Raw genomic sequence first — 12,990 nt, 5'->3', positions numbered from 1 at the left:
GCCCTATATTTCACTCCCTTTATTACCAGCATGTGTCATGTTTTTACCTATTTGGAGTAAGCTGTTCTGCTGCACAGACGTTTGACCCCATTCATTACAGCTTGTTCACTACAGCCACTTCTTTACCTTTAGAAGGTTTGGCTGTGCCTTAGTGGTGGTGAACCGCTCATTACTTAAGTGTACCTTGTTGAGGACAGGCAGAATTTTCTGGTGTCCCCTGTTTAGCAGAGCTTTATTATAGCACAACTTTGAAGGAGAAGGCAAATGGGTATATTGCAATTTATCCATTTTATCTTTCATTGCTTGATCTTTTGAATTGAATGCTGTTCAGACCAGCTGTAGCCTACATTGGTTGTCTAGCCCCGCTATAGTCTCTTTGTCAGCTAAGTGAAGTTCAGATAGTATTCAGTACTGTTTGTAGGGTTTTCTTTTCATCTTCATAATTTTTTTCACTCTGCAAATTTTAGAATGTTCATAGAGATACAGATCCATTGTTTTCTTGACAATGGGGTGGGCATCTGTTGCTTAGAGGGAAATGGAAGATGGGTACTTCAGAAGGACTTTCTTTATCTTAGCAAGTCTTTTCTATGATAAATGCCAATCTTTAATATTATGTTTGGGCTTCTCTTTACAATGTAAGTGTTTGGTAACCCTTAGGTGTCTCTTCTCTTTTTGTTGTTCTTTCAAGTTGCTTGGGAGAAATAGGTTTAAGATTAGTGTCTTGAGACAGGATTTAAGTTTCAATTTTTTATTTTTATGTACAGGTATATATATATATATTTTTTTTTTTTTATATATATAAATTTTTATTGAGAAGTTCTGAATGACAACAATGATAGACATTACACAAATAACATGAATTAGGGATCATTATCATTATGATCCTTATGTGCAATCAATTACAGATTTGAAAACAGGAGAGGAACATTGTCATCATCAATCACAGAAGGAAAATTAAGGGAACCTATTAGGTTTAGGTCAAAGAGTGTAGCATTAGTATCTGAGCCCTTAAAGGCGTTGCTTTTTTTTTCTTTCATGTAATTAGCAAGAGTCCATGAGCTAGTGACGTATGGGATATACATTCCTACCAGGAGGGGCAAAGTTTCCCAAACCTCAAAATGCCTATAAATACACCCCTCACCATACCCACAATTCAGTTTTACAAACTTTGCCTCCGATGGAGGTGGTGAAGTAAGTTTGTGCTAGATTCTACGTTGATATGCGCTCCGCAGCAAGTTGGAGCCCGGTTTTCCTCTCAGCGTGCAGTGAATGTCAGAGGGATGTGAGGAGAGTATTGCCTATTTGAATGCAGTGATCTCCTTCTACGGGGTCTATTTCATAGGTTCTCTGTTATCGGTCGTAGAGATTCATCTCTTACCTCCCTTTTCAGATCGACGAAATCTTACCATTACCTCTGCTGATTCTCGTTTCAGTACTGGTTTGGCTTTCTACAAACATGTAGATGAGTGTCCTGGGGTAAGTAAATCTTATTTTCTGTGACACTCCAAGCTATGGTTGGGCACTTTGTTTATAAAGTTCTAAATATATGTATTCAAACATTTATTTGCCTTGACTCAGAATGTTCAACTTTCCTTATTTTCAGACAGTCAGTTTCATATTTGGGATAATGCATTTTAAATTAACATTTTTCTTACCTTAAAATTTGACTTTTTCCCTGTGGGCTGTTAGGCTCGCGGGGGCTGAAAATGCTTCATTTTATTGCGTCATTCTTGGCGCGGACTTTTTTGGCGCAAAAATTCTATTTCCGTTTCCGGCGTCATACGTGTCGCCGGAAGTTGCGTCATTTTTTTACGTTATTTTGCGCCAAAAATGTCGGCGTTCAGGATGTGGCGTCATTTTTGGCGCCAAAAAGCATTTAGGCGCCAAATAATGTGGGCGTCTTATTTGGCGCGAAAAAATATGGGCGTCGCTTTTGTCTCCACATTATTTAAGTCTCATTTTTTTATTGCTTCTGGTTGCTAGAAGCTTGTTCTTTGGCATTTTTTCCCATTCCTGAAACTGTCATTTAAGGAATTTGATCAATTTTGCTTTATATGTTGTTTTTTCTCTTACATATTGCAAGATGTCTCACGTTGCATCTGAGTCAGAAGATACTACAGGAAAATCGCTGTCAAGTGCTGAATCTACCAAAGCTAAGTGTATCTGCTGTAAACTTTTGGTAGCTATTCCTCCAGCTGTTGTTTGTATTGATTGTCATGACAAACTTGTTAAAGCAGATAATATTTCCTTTAGTAAAGTACCATTGCCTGTTGCAGTTCCTTCAACATCTAAGGTGCAGAATGTTCCTGATAATATGAGATTTTGTTTCTGAATCCATAAAGAAGGCTATGTCTGTTATTTCTCCTTCTAGTAAACGTAAAAAATCTTTTAAAACTTCTCTCCCTACAGATGAATTTTTAAATGAACATCATCATTCTGATTCTGATGATTCCTCTGGTTCAGAGGATTCTGTCTCAGAGGTTGATGCTGATAAATCTTCATTTCTCCAACATAGGTGTGTCCGGTCCACGGCGTCATCCTTACTTGTGGGATATTCTCTTCCCCAACAGGAAATGGCAAAGAGCCCAGCAAAGCTGGTCACATGATCCCTCCTAGGCTCCGCCTACCCCAGTCATTCTCTTTGCCGTTGTACAGGCAACATCTCCACGGAGATGGCTTAGAGTTTTTTAGTGTTTAACTGTAGTTTTTATTATTCAATCAAGAGTTTGTTATTTTAAAATAGTGCTGGTATGTACTATTTACTCTGAAACAGAAAAGAGATGAAGATTTCTGTTTGTATGAGGAAAATGATTTTAGCAACCGTTACTAAAATCCATGGCTGTTCCACACAGGACTGTTGAGAGGAATTAACTTCAGTTGGGGGAACAGTGAGCAGTCTTTTGCTGCTTGAGGTATGACACATTCTAACAAGACGATGTAATGCTGGAAGCTGTCATTTTCCCTATGGGATCCGGTAAGCCATTTTTATTCACACAGTAAATAAGGGCTTCACAAGGGCTTATTAAGACTGTAGACATTTTCTGGGCTAAATCGATCATATTTACACATATTTAGCCTTGAGGAATCATTTAATCTGGGTATTTTTTGTAAAATAATATCGGCAGGCACTGTTTTAGACACTTTATTCTATTGGGGCTTTCCCTAATCATAGTCAGAGCCTCATTTTCGCGCCGGTATGGCGCACTTGTTTTTGAGAACAGCATGACATGCAGCTGCATGTGTGTGGAGCTCTGATACATAGAAAAGTCTTTCTGAAGGCATTATTTGGTATCGTATTCCCCTTTGGGCTTGGTTGGGTCTCAGCAAAGCAGATTCCAGGGACTGTAAAGGGGTTAAATATAAAAACGGCTCCGGTTCCGTTATTTTAAGGGTTAAAGCTTCCAAATTTGGTGTGCAATACTTTTAAGGCTTTAAGACACTGTGGTGAAATTTTGGTGAATTTTGAACAATTCCTTCATACTTTTTCGCAATTGCAGTAATAAAGTGTGTTCAGTTTAAAATTTAAAGTGACAGTAACGGTTTTATTTTAAAACGTTTTTTGTGCTTTGTTATCAAGTTTATGCCTGTTTAACATGTCTGAACTACCAGATAGATTGTGTTCTGACTGTGGGGAAGCCAAGGTTCCTTCTCATTTAAATAGATGTGATTTATGTCATAAAAAATTTAGTAAAAATGATGCCCAAGATGATTCCTCAAGTGAGGGGAGTAAGCATGGTACTGCATCATCCCCTCCTTCGTCTACACCAGTTTTGCCCATACAGGAGGCCCCTAGTACATCTAGCGCGCCAATACTCCTTACTATGCAACAATTAATGGCTGTAATGGATAATTCTATCAAAACATTTTAGCCAATATGCCCACTTATCAGCGAAAGCGCGACTGCTCTGTTTTAGAAAATACTGAAGAGCATGAGGACGCTGATGATATTGTTTCTGAAGGGCCCCTACACCAGTCTGAGGGGGCCAGGGAGGGAGAAATTTCAGATTCAGGAAAAATTTCTCAACAAGCTGAACCTGATGTGATTACTTTTAAATTTAAGTTGGAACATCTCCGCGCTCTGCTTAAGGAGGTGTTATCCAATTTGGATGATTGTGATTATCTGGTCATTCCAGAAACACTATGTAAAATGGACAAGTTCCTAGAGGTCCCGGGGCCCCCCGAAGCTTTTCCGATACTCAAGCGGGTGGCGTACATTGTTAATAAAGAACAGGCCCGGTGTACCTTTCGTACCTCCCCCCATATTTAAAAAATTGTTTCCTATAGTCGACCCCAGAAAGGACTTATGGCAGACAGTCCCCAAGGTCGAGGGGGCGGTTTCTACTCTAAACAAGCGCACCACTATACCCATAGAAGATAGTTGTGCTTTCCAAGATCCTATGGATAAAAAATTAGAAGGTTTGCTAAAAAAGATGTTTGTTCAGCAAGGTTACCTTCTACAACCAATTGCATGCATTGTCCCTGTCACTACAGCCGCGTGTTTCTGGTGCGATGAGCTAGAAAAGGCGATTATTAGTAATTCTTCTTCTTATGAGGAGATTATGGACAGAATTCGTGCTCTTAAATTGGCTAATTCTTTCACCCTAGACGCCACCTTGCAATTGGCTAGGTTAGCGGCGAAAAATTCTGGGTTTGCTATTGTGGCGCGCAGAGCGCTTTGGTTAAAATCTTGGTCAGCGGATGCGTCTTCCAAGAACAAATTGTTTGACATTCCTTTCAAGGGGAAAACACTGTTTGGCCCTGACTTGAAAGAGTTTATCTCTGATATCACTGGGGGCAAGGGCCACGCCCTTCCTCAGAATAGGTCTTTCAAGGCCAAAAATAAACCTAATTTTCGTCCCTTTCGCAGAAACGGACCAGCCCCAAGTGCTACGTCCTCTAAGCAGGAGGGTAATACTTCTCAAGCCAATCCAGCCTGGAGACCAAGGCAAGGCTGGAACAAAGGAAAGCAGGCCAAGAAACCTGCCACTGCTCCCAAGACAGCATGAGACGCGGGCCCCCGATCCGGGACCGGATTTGGTGGGGGGCAGACTCTCTCTCTTCACTCAGGCTTGGGCAAGAGATGTTCTGGATCCTTGGGCGCTAGAAATAGTCTTCCAAGGTTATCTTCTGGAAGTGATTCATCCTGTTCCATTAAAAGAACGAGGGATGGGGTTCTACTCCAATCTGTTCGTAGTTCCCAAAAAAAGAGGGAACGTTCAGACCAATCTTAGATCTCAAGATCCTAAACAAGTTTCTCAAGGTTCCATCGTCCAAAATGGAAACCATTCGAACAATCCTTCCATCCAGGAAGGTCAATTCTTGACCACGGTGGATTTAAAGGATGCGTATCTACATATTCCTGTCCACAAGGAACATCATCGGTTCCTAAGGTTCGCATTCCTGGACAAGCATTACCAGTTCGTGGCGCTTCCTTTCGGATTAGCCACTGTTCCAAGGATTTTCACAAAGGTACTAGGGTCCCTTCTGGCGGTGCTTGGGAACAATAATAAGACTCCTTAGAAATGAGGATTTTTCTGACAGAGACCAGAAAAACAAAACTTCTAAACTCTTGTCGGATACTTCCTTCCGTTCCTCTTCCTTCCATAGCGCAGTGCATGGAAGTGATAGGTTTGATGGTAGCGGCAATGGACATAGTTCCTTTTGCGCGCATTCATCTCAGACCATTTCAATTGTGTATGCTCAGTCAGTGGAATGGGGACTATACAGACTTGTCTCCGAAGATACAAGTAAATCAGAGGACCAGAGACTCACTCCGTTGGTGGCTGTCCCTGGACAACCTGTCGCAAGGGGTGACCTCCCGCAGACCAGAGTGGGTCATTGTCACGACCGACGCCAGTCTGATGGGCTGGGGTGCGGTCTGGGGATCCCTGAAAGCTCAGGGTCTTTGGTCTTGGGAAGAATCTCTTCTACCGATAAATATTCTGGAACTGAGAGCGATATTCAATGCTCTCAAGGCTTGGCCTCAGCTAGCGAGGGCCAAGTTCATACGGTTTCAATCAGACAACATGACGACTGTTGCGTACATCAACCATCAGGGGGGAACAAGGAGTTCCCTGGCGATGGAAGAAGTGACCAAAATCATTCAATGGGCGGAGACTCGCTCCTGCCACCTGTCTGCAATCCACATCCCAGGAGTGGAAACTTGGGAAGCGGATTTTCTGATTCGTCAGACATTGCATCCGGGGGTGTGGGAACTCTATCCGGAAATCTTTGCCCAAATCACTCAACTGTGGGGCATTCCAGATATGGATCTGATGGCCTCTCGTCAGAACTTCAAGGTTCCTTGCTACGGGTCCAGATCCAGGGATCCCAAGGCGACTCTAGTAGATGCACTAGTAGCACCTTGGACCTTCAACCTAGCTTATGTATTCCCGCCGTTTCCTCTCATCCCCAGGCTGGTAGCCAGGATCAATCAGGAGAGGGCGTAGGTGATCTTGATAGCTCCTGCGTAACCACGCAGGACTTGGTAGGCAGATCTGGTGAATATGTCATCGGCTCCACCATGGAAGCTACCTTTGAGACGAGACCTTCTTGTTCAAGGTCCGTTCGAACATCCGAATCTGGTCCTACTCCAGCTGACTGCTTGGAGATTGAACGCTTGATCTTATCAAAGCGAGGGTTCTCAGATTCTGTTATTGATACTCTTGTTCAGGCCAGAAAGCCTGTAACTAGAAAAATTTACCACAAAATATGGAAAAAATATATCTGTTGGTGTGAATCTAAAGGATTCCCTTGGGACAAGGTAAAGATTCCTAGGATTCTATCCTTTCTTCAAGAAGGATTGGAGAAAGGATTATCTGCAAGTTCCTTGAAGGGACAGATTTCTGCCTTGTCTGTGTTACTTCACAAAGAGCTGGCAGCTGTGCCAGATGTTCAAGCCTTTGTTCAGGCTCTGGTTAGAATCAAGCCTGTTTACAAACCTTTGACTCCTCCTTGGAGTCTCAACTTAGTTCTTTCAGTTCTTCAGGGGGTTCCGTTTGAACCCTTACATTCCGTTGATATTAAGTTATTATCTTGGAAAGTTTTGTTTTTGGCTGCAATTTCTTCCGCTAGAAGAGTTTCAGAATTATCTGCTCTGCAGTGTTCTCCTCCTTATCTGGTGTTCCATGCAGATAAGGTGGTTTTACGTACTAAACCTGGTTTTCTTCCAAAAGTTGTTTCTAACAAAAACATTAACCAGGAGATAGTCGTGCCTTCTTTGTGTCCGAAACCAGTTTCGAAGAAGGAACGTTTGTTGCACAATTTGGATGTTGTTCGCGCTCTAAAATTCTATTTAGATGCTGCAAAGGATTTTAGACAAACATCTTCCTTGTTTGTTGTTTATTCTGGTAACAGGAGAGGTCAAAAAGCAACTTCTACCTCTCTCTCTTTTTGGATTAAAAGCATCATCAGATTGGCTTACGAGACTGCCGGACGGCAGCCTCCTGAAAGAATCACAGCTCATTCCACTAGGGCTGTGGCTTCCACATGGGCCTTCAAGAACGAGGCTTCTGTTGATCAGATATGTAGGGCAGCGACTTGGTCTTCACTGCACACTTTTACCAAATTTTACAAGTTTGATACTTTTGCTTCTTCTGAGGCGATTTTTTGGGAGAAAGGTTTTGCGAGCCGTGGTGCCTTCCATTTAGGTGACCTGATTTGCTCCCTCCCTTCATCCGTGTCCTAAAGCTTTGGTATTGGTTCCCACAAGTAAGGATGACGCCGTGGACCGGACACACCTATGTTGGAGAAAACAGAATTTATGTTTACCTGATAAATTACTTTCTCCAACGGTGTGTCCGGTCCACGGCCCGCCCTGGTTTTTTAATCAGGTCTGATAATTTATTTTCTTTAACTACAGTCACCACGGTATCATATGGTTTCTCCTATGCAAATATTCCTCCTTAACGTCGGTCGAATGACTGGGGTAGGCGGAGCCTAGGAGGGATCATGTGACCAGCTTTGCTGGGCTCTTTGCCATTTCCTGTTGGGGAAGAGAATATCCCACAAGTAAGGATGACGCCGTGGACCGGACACACCGTTGGAGAAAGTAATTTATCAGGTAAACATAAATTCTGTTATTTATTTAAAATGGAATTTATTCGTTCTTTACTTAAAGAAGTACTAATTGCTTTAGAAATAGAGGATTCTGGTCCTCTTGATACTAATTCTAAACGTTTAGATAAGGTATTTAAAGCTCCTGTGGTTATTCCAGAAGTTTTTCCTGTTCCTAATGCTATTTCTGCAGTAATTTCCAAAGAATGGGATAATTTGGGTAATTCATTTACTCCTTCTAAACGTTTTAAGCAATTATATCCTGTGCCGTCTGAGAGATTAGAATTTTGGGACAAGATCCCTGAAGTTGATGGGGCTATTTCTACCCTTGCTAAACGTACTACTATTCCTACGTCAGATGGTACTTCGTTTAAGGATCCTCTAGATAGGAAAATTGAATCCTTTCTAAGAAAAGCTTATCTGTGTTCAGGTAATCTTCTTAGACCTGCTATATCTTTGGCTGATGTTGCTGCAGCTTCAACTTTTTGGTTGGAAACTTTAGCGCAACAAGTAACACATCGTGATTCTCATGATATTATTATTCTTCTTCAGCATGCTAATAATTTTATCTGTGATGCCATTTTTGATATTATCAGAGTTGATGTCAGGTTTATGTCTCTAGCTATTTTAGCTAGAAGAGCTTTATGGCTTAAAACTTGGAATGCTGATATGGCTTCTAAATCAACTTTACTTTCCATTTCTTTCCAGGGTAACAAATTATTTGGTTCTCAGTTGGATTCCATTATTTCAACTGTTACTGGGGGGAAAGGAACTTTTTTACCACAGGATAAAAAATCTAAAGGTAAAAACAGGGCTAATAATCGTTTTCGTTCCTTTCGTTTCAACAAAGAACAAAAGCCTGATCCTTCATCCTCAGGAGCAGTTTCAGTTTGGAGACCATCTCCAGTCTGGAATAAATCCAAGCCAGCTAGAAAGGCAAAGCCTGCTTCTAAGTCCACATGAAGGTGCGGCCCTCATTCCAGCTCAGCTGGTAGGGGGCAGGTTACGTTTTTTCAAGGAAATTTGGATCAATTCTGTTCACAATCTTTGGATTCAGAGCATTGTTTCAGAAGGGTACAGAATTGGTTTCAAGTTGAGACCTCCTGCAAAGAGATTTTTTCTTTCCCATGTCCCAGTAAATCCAGTAAAAGCTCAAGCATTTCTGAAATGTGTTTCAGATCTAGAGTTGACTGGAGTAATTATGCCAGTTCCAGTTCCGGAACAGGGGATGGGGTTTTATTCAAATCTCTTCATTGTACCAAAGAAGGAGAATTCTTTCAGACCAGTTCTGGATCTAAAAATATTGAATCGTTATGTAAGGATACCAACGTTCAAGATGGTAACTGTAAGGACTATCTTACCTTTTGTTCAGCAAGGGAATTATATGTCCACAATAGATTTACAGGATGCATATCTGCATATTCCGATTCATCCAGATCATTATCAGTTCCTGAGATTCTCGTTTCTGGACAAGCATTACCAATTTGTGGCTCTGCCGTTTGGCCTAGCTACAGCTCCAAGAATTTTTACAAAGGTTCTCGGTGCCCTGCTGTCTGTAATCAGAGAACAGGGTATTGTGGTATTTCCTTATTTGGACGATATCTTGGTACTTGCTCAGTCTTTACATTTAGCAGAATCTCATACGAATCGACTTGTGTTGTTTCTTCAAGATCATGGTTGGAGGATCAATTTACCAAAAAGTTCTTTGATTCCTCAGACAAGGGTAACTTTTCTGGGTTTCCAGATGGATTCAGTGTCCATGACTCTGTCTTTAACAGACAAGAGACGTCTAAAGTTGATTGCAGCTTGTCGAAACCTTCAGTCACAATCATTCCCTTCGGTAGCCTTATGCATGGAAATTCTAGGTCTTATGACTGCTGCATCGGACGCGATCCCCTTTGCTCGTTTTCACATGCGACCTCTTCAGCTCTGTATGCTGAAGCAATGGTGCAAGGATTACACGAAGATATCTCAATTAATATCTTTAAAACCGATTGTTCGACACTCTCTAACATGGTGGACAGATCACCATCGTTTAATTCAGGGGGCTTCTTTTGTGCTTCCGACTTGGACTGTAATTTCAACAGATGCAAGTCTCACAGGTTGGGGAGCTGTGTGGGGATCTCTGACGGCACAAGGAGTTTGGGAATCTCAGGAGGTGAGATTACCGATCAATATTTTGGAACTCCGTGCAATTTTCAGAGCTCTTCAGTTTTGGCCTCTTCTGAAGAGAGAATCGTTCATTTGTTTTCAGACAGACAATGTCACAACTGTGGCATACATCAATCATCAAGGAGGGACTCACAGTCCTCTGGCTATGAAAGAAGTATCTCGAATTTTGGTTTGGGCGGAATCCAGCTCCTGTCTAATCTCTGCGGTTCATATCCCAGGTGTAGACAATTGGGAAGCGGATTATCTCAGTCGCCAAACGTTGCATCCGGGCGAATGGTCTCTTCACCCAGAGGTATTTCTTCAGATTGTTCAAATGTGGGAACTTCCAGAAATAGATCTGATGGCGTCCCATCTAAACAAGAAACTTCCCAGGTATCTGTCCAGATCCCGGGATCCTCAGGCGGAGGCAGTGGATGCATTATCTCTTCCTTGGAAGTATCATCCTGCCTATATCTTTCCGCCTCTAGTTCTTCTTCCAAGAGTAATCTCCAAGATTCTGAAGGAATGCTCGTTTGTTCTGCTGGTAGCTCCGGCATGGCCTCACAGGTTTTGGTATGCGGATCTTGTCCGGATGGCCTCTTGCCGTCCGTGGACTCTTCCGTTAAGACCAGACCTTCTGTCACAAGGTCCTTTTTTCCATCAGGATCTGAAATCCTTAAATTTAAAGGTATGGAGATTGAACGCTTGATTCTTGGTCAAAGAGGTTTCTCTGACTCTGTGATTAATACTATGTTACAGGCTCGTAAATCTGTATCTTGAGAGATATATTATAGAGTCTGGAAGACTTATATTTCTTGGTGTCTTTCTCATCATTTTTCCTGGCATTCTTTTAAAATACCGAGAATTTTACAGTTTCTTCAGGATGGTTTAGATAAGGGTTTGTCCGCAAGTTCTTTGAAAGGACAAATCTCTGCTCTTTCTGTTCTTTTTCACAGAAAGATTGCTATTCTTCCTGATATTCATTGTTTTGTACAAGCTTTGGTTCGTATAAAACCTGTCATTAAGTCAATTTCTCCTCCTTGGAGTTTGAATTTGGTTCTGGGAGCTCTTCAAGCTCCTCCGTTTGAACCTATGCATTCATTGGACATTAAATTACTTTCTTGGAAAGTTTTGTTCCTTTTGGCCATCTCTTCTGCCAGAAGAGTTTCTGAATTATCTGCTCTTTCTTGTGAGTCTCCTTTTCTGATTTTTCATCAGGATAAGGCGGTGTTGCGAACTTCTTTTGAATTTTTACCTAAAGTTGTGAATTCCAACAACATTAGTAGAGAAATTGTGGTTCCTTCATTATGTCCTAATCCTAAGAATTCTAAGGAGAAATCGTTGCATTCTTTGGATGTAGTTAGAGCTTTGAAATATTATGTTGAAGCTACGAAATCTTTTCGTAAGACTTCTAGTCTATTTGTTATCTTTTCCGGTTCTAGAAAAGGCCAGAAAGCTTCTGCCATTTCTTTGGCATCTTGGTTGAAATCTTTAATTCATCTTGCCTATGTTGAGTCGGGTAAAACTCCGCCTCAGAGAATTACAGCTCATTCTACTAGGTCAGTTTCTACTTCCTGGGCGTTTAGGAATGAAGCTTCGGTTGACCAGATCTGCAAAGCAGCAACTTGGTCCTCTTTGCATACTTTTACTAAATTCTACCATTTTGATGTATTTTCTTCTTCTGAAGCAGTTTTTGGTAGAAAAGTACTTCAGGCAGCGGTTTCAGTTTGAATCTTCTGCTTATGTTTTTCGTTAAACTTTATTTTGGGTGTGGATTATTTTCAGCAGGAATTGGCTGTCTTTATTTTATCCCTCCCTCTCTAGTGACTCTTGTGTGGAAAGATCCACATCTTGGGTAGTCATTATCCCATACGTCACTAGCTCATGGACTCTTGCTAATTACATGAAAGAAAACATAATTTATGTAAGAACTTACCTGATAAATTCATTTCTTTCATATTAGCAAGAGTCCATGAGGCCCGCCCTTTTTTTGTGGTGGTTATGATTTTGTATAAAGCACAATTATTCCAATTCCTTATTTTATATGCTTTCGCACTTTATCACCCCACTTCTTGGCTATTCGTTAAACTGAATTGTGGGTGTGGTGAGGGGTGTATTTATAGGCATTTTGAGGTTTGGGAAACTTTGCCCCTCCTGGTAGGAATGTATATCCCATACGTCACTAGCTCATGGACTCTTGCTAATATGAAAGAAATGAATTTATCAGGTAAGTTCTTACATAAATTATGTTTTTTTGTGAACCTTGTATAGTTTTATATGTTTGCATGTCATTGTCCTTCCCAAAAAGAGTGAGAAGGAAGGGGTCATCATAAAAGTCTAGAAGAAGAAGAGAAGTTTGAGACAGGTGAAAGAGAGAAGAGGAGATAGAGGAAGGGGAAGAGGGAAGAAAAAAAAAGAAAAAAAAACACACTAATGAGAGGGAGGGGAGGGTATGAAGGAACCTACCAAATGTCGGGGAGACCAGGGTATTGTGTCAGGGAGTTCAAATTGTTTTATTCCATACTGCTTTCATGAATTCATAGATTTCCAACTTATGCGTTTTTAGGTAGTGATATCTCTCTAGAGACAGTAGGTCAGAGACTGTAGATCTCTATTCGTCTGTAGATGGGATTGTTTGGGATTTCCAATATTTTGGGATAAGTTTTTTGGCAGCCGTAATCATAATCAGCAACAGTGGTTGTTTACCTACCCCTGTCAATTTAGGCAGGGAAAGGAACAAGATTACATTCGGGCTGGGAAGGATCTGCGTCGAGATTATGTCAG

General features: G+C 41.3%; 1 protein-coding gene across 2 annotated transcripts in view; it reads left to right on the top strand.

Annotated features, from left to right (window-relative positions):
- PHACTR4 (phosphatase and actin regulator 4) overlaps positions 1–12,990 on the top strand; it is a 404,839-nt gene that overhangs the window by 272,873 nt on the left and 118,976 nt on the right. The gene's annotated exons all lie outside the window — the stretch shown is intronic.

The sequence above is a fragment of the Bombina bombina genome, chromosome 3 (assembly GCF_027579735.1).
Source record: "Bombina bombina isolate aBomBom1 chromosome 3, aBomBom1.pri, whole genome shotgun sequence".
Taxonomy (NCBI): domain Eukaryota; kingdom Metazoa; phylum Chordata; class Amphibia; order Anura; family Bombinatoridae; genus Bombina; species Bombina bombina.
This window is presented reverse-complemented; position numbering and strand designations above follow the sequence as displayed.